Below are 9,542 nucleotides of genomic sequence, written 5' to 3'. Positions count from 1 at the left end.
CGCAGCTGGTAAGAACCCTACTCAAGCATCTTCCCTGCTTTGGGTCCCCATTCCCAGCTTGCTTGGCTGCCAGGCCATGAGGACGCCCAACTGGGGCACTTCCAAGCTGCCCTTACCCCTTGGCAGGGAAGCAGCACCTGGGACCTCGAATGAGTTTGGGCAGGGTCAGCAGAGGGTTCATGGGCTGTGGCCAGAGTCCACTGGACCACAGCAGCCTCCATGGGTTACTGACGACTGACCCCCAAGCCCCAGAGGCCTGGCACCGCTAATTTCTCTTTGACCCAAAGGGACTCTTCTAGCCCCCTCTTCCTAATCCCCAGGAGTAGGGACTTGGCCCCCAGTTTCGTGTGCAAGCCTCAGCGTCCCTCTCCCCAGTGCAGGCCCTGCCGGAAAACCTTTGCCAGGGGGTAGGCCTTGGAACTGCGGCTCCCAGCAGGAAAGAGGCACTGGGAAGGGGGACAGGTCTTGCAGGGTCTCTACTTTAAGAAGCCAGAGTGAGGCCGAGGTGCTGGCGCCACCACCTGGCTTTGGCGAGAACTACAATGGCTGTGGGCCGTGAGGGAGCTGGCGGGAGAAACCCTGAGCCCGAGGAGGTGTTGGTCCTCCGGTTCGGTTACGAGTCAGCCACATGGGCCCAAACGGTCATTTTTTTTTTTACCCCCCGAGGTGTGTACCCTACACGAGCCAGTTGCTGAGGCCTTAGGCCCCACAGAACAGCAGTGTCAGACTTTAACCCGCAACAAAGTTACATGGAAGGCTTATTAACACTCTGAGTTTCTGATTTGGCAGGTAGGGGAGGGGCCTGAGAGTTTGCAGCTCTAAACTGTTAGAGGCCTCCAGGTGAGGCTGATGCTGCTGGTCCGGGGACCACACTTTGAGTACCACAGCTTTAGAATTTCTGTGAATTTGGCCAACGTTACCTTTGCACAGTACGTCTTACATTTGGGGGCAAAAACTGAATGTAGGCGGAGTACAGGTGCAGGATCAGCCCCCCTCAGCCGGTGGCCCCGTCCTATTTCCATTGGGAGCCCCCGCCATGCCCAAGAGCCCGCAGAGGACGGGTCCCTGCCTCAGAACTCAGAGCCAGACAGGTTTCTCACGGGATCTCTGGCCTGGAGGTCTAAAAGGCAACTCAGAGCGAGATCCCAAACTGCAGCTTTCACGTCCACCTGCTCCTTCTCCAGTCCTCCCCAGTGACCAGCCCACCCCATGCAACCACCTGCTAAAGTCACCCTGATTCCACGCTGTGTCTCACACATCCACTCCCACAGGGCCCGTGGGCTCTGCCTGCATCATACCTCTCAGCTCTGCCCTCCAGAATCCCCTCTCCCTGCAGCAGGGTCTCCTGGCTTCCATCCTTGCCCCTGTGTCCACCTTCTCAGCGTCAGCCAGAGCAATTTGAGGCAAATCACATCAGTACTCTGCTTACTCCTCAATGGCTTTCTATCTATTGCACTTTAAAAAAAAATCCAAAATCCTACCATGGCTTCAAGGCCCCTGGGTGACCCAGGCATGCCTAGCTGTCCTACCCCACCCCGTAGCACACCTCTTGCTCACCTTGCTCCAAGCCCCTTGCTTGTTCCCACCCCAGGGCCTGTGCCCTGCTTGTTCCCTCTATCTGGAACTCTTTTCGCCCAGCTCGTCCCGTGGCTGGCTCTTCCTTTCACCCTGAAATGTCTTCCCCGACCCCTCTATCTGAATGTCGCCCCACTCCCAGCTACTCTTGGTTCTTGATCATGTTTTAATCTGTTCATAGCATTTACCATTCCTTGAAATTATCTGTTCACTTACGGGTTTGCTTGTTTCCCGTCTGCTTCTGCTCACCAGAACGTAAGCACCCTGGGAGCAGAGACTCTCGCGCACCTTCCAGTCTCCAGCACGTGTGCTTAGTACCCATTTGCCGAATGAATGGGATCACGTAGAATGCCATGGGGGTATGTCCCCCAGACATGACACTGGGGAAGGTTTGGCAGAGGAAGGAAGTTTAAGCTGAGACTGCAGGGCCTGTAGTGTGGGAGTTGTCCAGGAAGCGAAAGACCAGTCCAGGCAGAGGGACCAAAGGAAAATTAAGTCCAAAAGCAGGGAGTGTCTTGGAAACTGTAAATTGCACGATTTGGCTGGAGCAGAAGGTGGAAGGGCGTGCAGATCAGAGGAGTTGGAAAAGCTGCAGGCAGGCCGTGCAGGGACTTGCTTCCGCTTGAGGGGTTTGCATTTGAGCTCTGTGCCGAGGGCAATGGGTGACCCTCCAAGGGTGTCAGGCATTTTAGAAAGGGCCGCTGAGCGCAGAATGGTTTCCAGGGAGAAAGCCTGGTGGTGGTGTGTATGGGGGGTAATGGGCTGGGAGTGGAGCAGGTGACCGATGCTGACGCCCTGAGCTAGGCAAATGGCAGAGCAGAAGAAAAGAGGTGGCCACGTGCAGGAGATGTTGTGAAAGTGGCCTGGCCAGGCGAGAGGATGGAGTCAATGATGGAGAGAGGGACTTGTCAACAGTGACACCTAGGTCTCCAGCCTGAGGGACGGGGCGGGTCAAGGTGCCGTTCCCTAGAGAGAGAGGAACACTGGAGGGAGAGCAGGTTTGGGGAAAAGATTGGGGTTCTGTTTGGGACAAGTGGAGTTTGGGTGCAGGTGGACAGTTGAGATGTCAGGTTTTCAGAAAGAGGGAGTGGTCCATGCAGTCAGCTGCTGAAGGGGGGCTGAGCCCTCTTGGATGAGGGATGAGGAGGAAGTGTCACTCAGGGGAGTGGCCAGAGGACTCTGGTCTCAGTGGGAGCAGCTTGGCTGCAGCAGCCTTGGCTCGCGTCAAGCAGGAATGGAAGGCAGCGAGGAAGGGAGCAAAGTGCAGATTCTCCATCAAGAAGTTTGGCGGGAGAGAGTGAGTTAGGGCCACAGCTGGAGGCTGCACAGGCGCCTTGGTTGGTGTTTTCTTATTTTAAGTTGGGGGAGATTCGGGTCCCTTGGCACGTGGAAGGAGGGACCAGAGGAGAGGGAGGTTGGGGATACAGGAAGGGCAAGGGGACAGCATGGAAGCCAGGGGTGGTTCTGTTGTGAGGAGGGGACACCTCTTCCATCCCTGCCTGGAAGAACCCTGTAGCCATGTTGCTTTGGGGCGGGTTAGGGCTACTGCAGACTCATGAGCGCCACCCCCAACTGGGCTCTCACCCAGCCCAACAGTCCTGTTTCCCTGCGCTCCCTGCCCCCTCTCCTCAGTGGCATTTCAAATGCAACCAGTAATCTCCAGCCCCCATTCCCATTCTCTTCTCCCCCAGCAAGGATCTCCCTGCTACTTTTTGGAAAAAAGATAGAAGCTATAATCTGGGAACTCATTTCCAGCCTCCAAACCTTCCACCCCTTGCCCTGGGGTTATTTTGAACATTCATCTTTTTGCTTGTTTTCTCAATTGCTTTTCTGTTTTTAATTTTCCTTAAATTCTGAGCTTATCTTTATTGTTTCCTTCCTTCTGCTTACTTTGGGTTTATTACAATTTTCTTTTTCTAATTTTTTAAAGAACTTAAGGCATTGATTTGAGAACTCATCTCATTTCTGATGTAAACCTTCAGTGCTCTAAAGTTCCCACTTGGTACTGCTTTAAATAAATCTCACATATTTTTGTCTTGTTTTGATTTTCATTCAGATGTGTTTTTTAGTTTGTATAAATTATTTAAAAGTGTACTTTTTAATTCCCATGGGGTTAAAATTTTCCAACTGTCTTTCCATAATTGATTTATAGCTTGATTCCATTTTGATCAGAGAAGACTCTTTGTATTCCTTAAATTCTTTTACATTTGTTTTATAAGGTTTGTTTTAAGACCCATGGTATGTTCTATGTTGTTGAATGTTTCAAGGCGCATTCATTTCCTAATAATAATTAGGTCCCAAATGTCACAAAACTAGGTGTCTCAAAACATCAGAAATGTATTGTCTCTCAGTTCTGTGGGCTAGAAGTCTCAAATTAGCATTGGCAGGACCATGCTTCCTTTGAAATCTGCGAGGGAATCCTTTCTTGAGTCTTCCTGGCTTCTGGTGGTTTGTCAACAACCTTTGGCTGTCTTGGTTTGTGGGTGTGTTGCTCTAATCCTTTGTCTTTGTATGGCATTCCTTCTGTGTTTCTGTCTGTGTCTCTTCTCTTATAATGATACTAATTATATTGAATTAGGGGACCATCCTACTCCAGTATGACCTCATCTTAATTAATTTCACCTACAGTGACTCTATTTCTGCAGTACTTGGGGTTAGAGGTGCAGCATATCTTTTTACATTTTTATTTCCTGGGAGAGGGTGTCACAATTCAACCCATAATACATGGGCTGTTAAAAAAAATCTACTGTTATTGAATGGTTTTTTATATAAGTAAATTAGGTCTTATTTGTTGATTGTGTGATTTGACTCTTCTAGGTCTTTCAGGGATTTCTGTCTACTAGTTCTATCAGTTTCTGATGGGGTTTGTTGAAGTCGCCTAACTATAATTATGGACTCCTTTTTATTTCTCCTTTCAGCTCTATCAGCTTTTGCTATGTATGTTCTGTAGATCTTTTTTCTTAAGGATGTACACATTCAGGATTGTTTTGCCTTTCTTATGCACTGATATTTTTATTATTATATAATGTACATCTTCATCTATAGTAATTTTGAAGTCTACTTTATTAAATATTGATATAATCATGCTCAAATTTTTATAAATAATATTTGCATCTTTTTCCATTCTTTTACTTCTAAGGCACATTTGCCATTAAGTTTGAAGTAAAATTCTTCTAAGCAACATAGAGTTTTGTCATTTTCTAAAATCTACTTTGCTAATCCCACCTGAGTAGTATATTTCGACCATTTAGATTTAAAGTAACAATTGATGTATTAGTGCTTAAGTCTGCCATTTTCTTATTTGTTTTATATTTGTTAACTCTGGATCTCATACTTCTGTTTCTCTTGTTTTACTGAGGATTACTTGCACTTTTTTTAGGATTATGTCTTCATTGATTTATGGCATTTGTGAGTACAGTCGACCCTCCATATTTGTGGGTTCTGCATCCACGAATTCAACCAAGCATGGATTGAAAATTTTTGTCTGTACTGAGCATACAGACTTTTTTGGTCATTATTTCCTGAACAATATAGTTTAATAGTTATTTACATAGCATTTACATTGTATTAGGTATTATAAGTAATTTAGAGATAATATAAATTACACAGGAAGATGAGAGTAGGTTAAATGCAAATACCATGCCATTTTATATCAGGGACTTGAGCGTTTGCAGATTGTGGTATATGAGGAAGGTCCTGGACCCAATCCCCCATGGATACTGAGGGACCACTGTATAATTCTTTTTTTTTTTTTTTTTTTTTGAGACAGAGTCTCACTCTGTTGCCCAGGCTAGAGTGAGTGCCGTGGCGTCAGCCTACCTCACAGCAACCTCAAACTCCTGAGCTCAAGCGATCCTCCTGTCTCAGCCTCCCGAGTAGCTGGGACTACAGGCATGCGCCACCATGCCCGGCTAATTTTTTCAATATATATTTTTAGCTGTCCATATAATTTCTTTCTATTTTTAGTAGAGGTGGGGTCTCGCTCTTGCTCAGGCTGGTCTCGAACTCCTGAGCTCAAACGATCCGCCCACCTCGGCCTCCCAGAGTGCTAGGATTACAGGCGTGAGCCACCACGCCCGGCCTTGTATAATTCTTTGAATAGTTTTCACAGCATTTTCTCTGGGTATTACAATATACATACATATTTTACCACTTTGAGTGATGTGTGGAAACCTCACTTCCATTTAGATTTTTTATCTTCCTCATTTTATAATACAATATCATTGTCTTAAGTATCAGATGGTGCTATAATTATTGTTTCAGTTAACACATATGATATATAAACTCATGAGGAAAAGGGCAGTGGACTGTACGTACTCACATTTCCGTTCTATTTGTTCTTCCTTCTTCTCGGTGTTCCATAACTCCTTCTTTTATCATGTTTTTTCCCATTTGGGGTCAAGTAATCTAATCACATTGATTCCCTCCCATCTTCCTTGCTATTTCAATATGATCAATCACATAGTATTTTTCATAAAATGCTATCTCATAGAGGTAAAAAGAAATAGTTGAAAATAACTTTTTTCAGACATTTTTATAAATTTATACATTTTATATATAAATATATGCCATATGAAGACAAACGATTAAAGCAACATATCCACAAATGAAATATATACATACCCACACACACATTTTTTCTTTAAGGGAGCTATCCCATATATGTCAGAAGACAAATGATATTTGTGATATTCTCATGTATATGTGGGAACATATACTTTTATTCACATATCAATGTGAAAAGCAGCAGGTTCAGCAAATATACCATCAGTTAATCAAGAGGAAAAATGGCTTCATGGATGAAACTAAATATAACAAGAAAGTATGAGGAAAAAGAAAAGCAAAAAGAACTTAAAAATCAAGTACTCCATATGATACAGATAAAGAAATGACATTAAAATCATTGAATCAATGCTTATTTTTGTTTAACAGTAAGTTAGCTAGGAAAGCTATGCCAACAATCCAAAGAATGAGGAAAACAAACAAACAGAAAAATCAAAACAAATATCTGCCCTATTCTCTTTGGACTTAAGGGGTGTTTGCGTGTGTGGGGGGGGGAGTATGTATGCTGAGATCAAATATTAGCCCCCTCAAACCTTACAATTAATTTAAAATATTTTATCAGTTACCCTTTTATAATCAGCTAATGACAATGCAGAATTTTAAAACTACATAAAAATAATTTTTAAAGGTTGAACTGATAATTTTGCAGCAGGAATTGAAGAGTTGAAAGGTTTTGATCTTCCTGACTATATATGCACACCTAATCTTTGCCATAGGCCCTAATTTATTTTTAACTACAATAGAACTGCTATATTTTTTAATGTTTATACGCACAAAAGCAATAACAGGAGATAAATGCCTAAGTAGAGAACATATAGTTTTAGATGCAATGCCATTTTAACAACAGGTTCCACTGCAAAAACCCTATTATAACTACATGCCAATTTATTTACTACACGAAGTTTGCACGGTTTCAAATAGCATTTTACATGGAATTAAAATAACACACATTTTACCCAAGGAGGTTTTGTTGAATTTTATAAACTTGTTTTATTCCAATTTGTTAATGTAAATTTATAATACAAATATATAAAGATATAATATAGATTGTTATGAATTTGGGGAGATAATCTTTATTGACATTATTTTATGTTTAATTACTTATTTAAATAGTCACATCAATATTTGTATATAACTTTATGAATTCCTGAAAACAAAATACTCAATTTGCCATTTTCTTTTCTTTTTTCTTTTTTTTTCATCTTATTGTTATGGGGGATACAGAATTGCAGGTTACATACGTTGCCCATGTACCGCCTTTCTCCCCAAGTCAGAGCTCCAGGCGTGTCTGTTCCCCAGACAGTGCGCGTTGCACCCATCATGTAGGTATATATCCCTCCCTTCCCCACCCCCCCTTCCCGAGTCAGCACCTTCAAGCGTTACCATTCCCCAAAGGGTGCGCAATGCACTCATTGGTAGGCATACCCCCATCCCCTCCCCCACCCCCCACCTCAGTCTGATATCCGATTGGTGTCGTTCCCAGATGTGTATTTAGGTGATGATCAGGGAAACCAATTTTCTGGTGAGTACATGTGATGCTTGTTTTTCCATTCTTGGGATACTTCACTTAATATAATGGGTTCCAACTCTCTCCAGGAGAACCATAGAGATGTCGTATCTTCATTATTTCTTATAGCTGAGTAATATTCCATGGTATACATATACCACAGCTTACTAATCCAATCATGTATTGATGGGCATTTGGGTTGTTTCCACATCTTTGCTATTGTGAATTGTGCTGCTATAAACATTCGGGTACATGTGTCTTTGTTACAGAATGACCTTTTTTCCTTTGGGTATGTGCCCAATAATGGGATTGCTGGATCGAATGGCAGGTCTACTTGAATCTGTTTAAGATACCTCCATAATGCTTTCCACAGGGTTGCATTTTATTTTCAAAGATGCTTTTTTGTTTGTTTGTGTATTTGAGGTAAATACTATAGGCGCAGAGAAGCGGGGAGGACCCAGACAGGGCGGAAGGAGGTCTGAGTGCCACCGCCTGTCCACTGCCTCGGCAGCGGCGTGCAGGGCAGGGGGCGGCAGAGGCCGCAGCTGCTAACGTGGCTCAGCACAGAGATGGCGGAAACCGTTGGCCGAGCCTGGAGAACTTGACAATCCCTTTAGGGACCCAGCTGGGATCCAGAATTGACTCAGCCCTCACTACGCCGCGCTGAGCATCTACAACCCTTCTGAGACCCGGGAGCCATCATCAGCCTCTGAGCCTCCTGCCCACACCCCATCGCCTCCACCCTCAGGTCCCTCCTTGCAGCCCTGGAGAAAGCTCAGGCCCACAGAACCCAAGAACTGTGGCCCTTACAACACTCGGGCCTCAGCTGCAGCAGCCACCGCTGAGCTGCTAGGGAAACAGGAGGAGCTCACCTGGAAGGCAGAGGAGCCCACCGCAGAGAGCGAGAGCTGCAGCGTGCTGCCCCGGGGCGCCCCTGCTTTACAGAACAATTGGCCCGCTCTGCCTTCTTTTTGCTGAGTTCACCCTGCTTTTTCCAGAACATCCCCACGGAGATCCCCCAAGAATTTCAGAAGGCCGTATCTACCATATTCTACCTCTGGATGTGCAGCACTGTGGCTCTTACGAACTTCCTCGCCTGCACGGCCAGCTCCTGTGTGGAGACCAGCAATGGCTTGGGCTTCGGGCTTTCTCTCCTCTGGCTCCTCCTTTTCCCTCTCTGCTCCTTCCTCTGCTGGTACTGCCCCATAGATAAGGCTTTCCCGAGTGACTGTTCATTCAATTTCTTCGTTTTCTCCTTCCTTTTCTTCCTCCAGGATGTGCTCTTTGTCCTCCAGGCCGTTGCTATCCCAGGTTGGGGCTCCAGCAGCTGGATCTCCGCTCCCAGGGTGCGAAGGCCCAGGTGGCCTACCTGTGTGCGTGCTGCGGGCTGCCTTGCTCTTCGCTGGCTTCGCTGTGCTGGGGCTCGTGATGCTAAAGCGGATCCACTCCTTGTACCGCTGCACAGGTACTGGCTTTCAGGAGGCCCAGCAAGAATTTGCCTAGTGTCATCTGCAACCCTGAAGTGCCAACCGCAGCTGCCACTGCAACTGCTGGGGCTGCCTAGCACACCTTTCAGCCCCATGACCCATGACTGGGGTGCCCTGGCCTGGCCACTTGAGTGAGCTGACTTAGCTCCCATCCCTGAGGTTTTTTGGGGACTTGAGGAGACATCACTGCTTGATGGCTTCTCTATGGTGACCCCAGTCCCATGGCTACGACCATTGAACCTGACTTAGGGGTTTGGGGAGTCCACTGTGACCCTGTCACTGCTCACTCTTCCCCCCATCAGGCCATGCTGCTGCAACCTTTCTCACATCCCAGCCTAGTTTCCCTCTGCTGTGCCAAGGCTGCTGCTTAGGTTATTTAAATAAAAAGAAAGTAGACTGGAACTCAATCA

The 9,542-nt window shown here is 45.8% G+C and overlaps 1 pseudogene; it reads left to right on the top strand.

The window, feature by feature from the left end:
* Positions 1–2,707: 2,707 nt before the first annotated feature.
* LOC138382421 (secretory carrier-associated membrane protein 3-like) lies at positions 2,708–9,236 on the top strand (annotated as a pseudogene).
* The last annotated feature ends 306 nt before the right edge of the window (positions 9,237–9,542 follow it).

Source organism: Eulemur rufifrons, chromosome 4 (genome assembly GCF_041146395.1).
Source record: "Eulemur rufifrons isolate Redbay chromosome 4, OSU_ERuf_1, whole genome shotgun sequence".
In the NCBI taxonomy this organism is placed as follows: domain Eukaryota; kingdom Metazoa; phylum Chordata; class Mammalia; order Primates; family Lemuridae; genus Eulemur; species Eulemur rufifrons.
The sequence above is the reverse complement of the archived record's forward strand: the minus strand, read 5'-3'. Positions and strand labels throughout refer to the sequence as shown.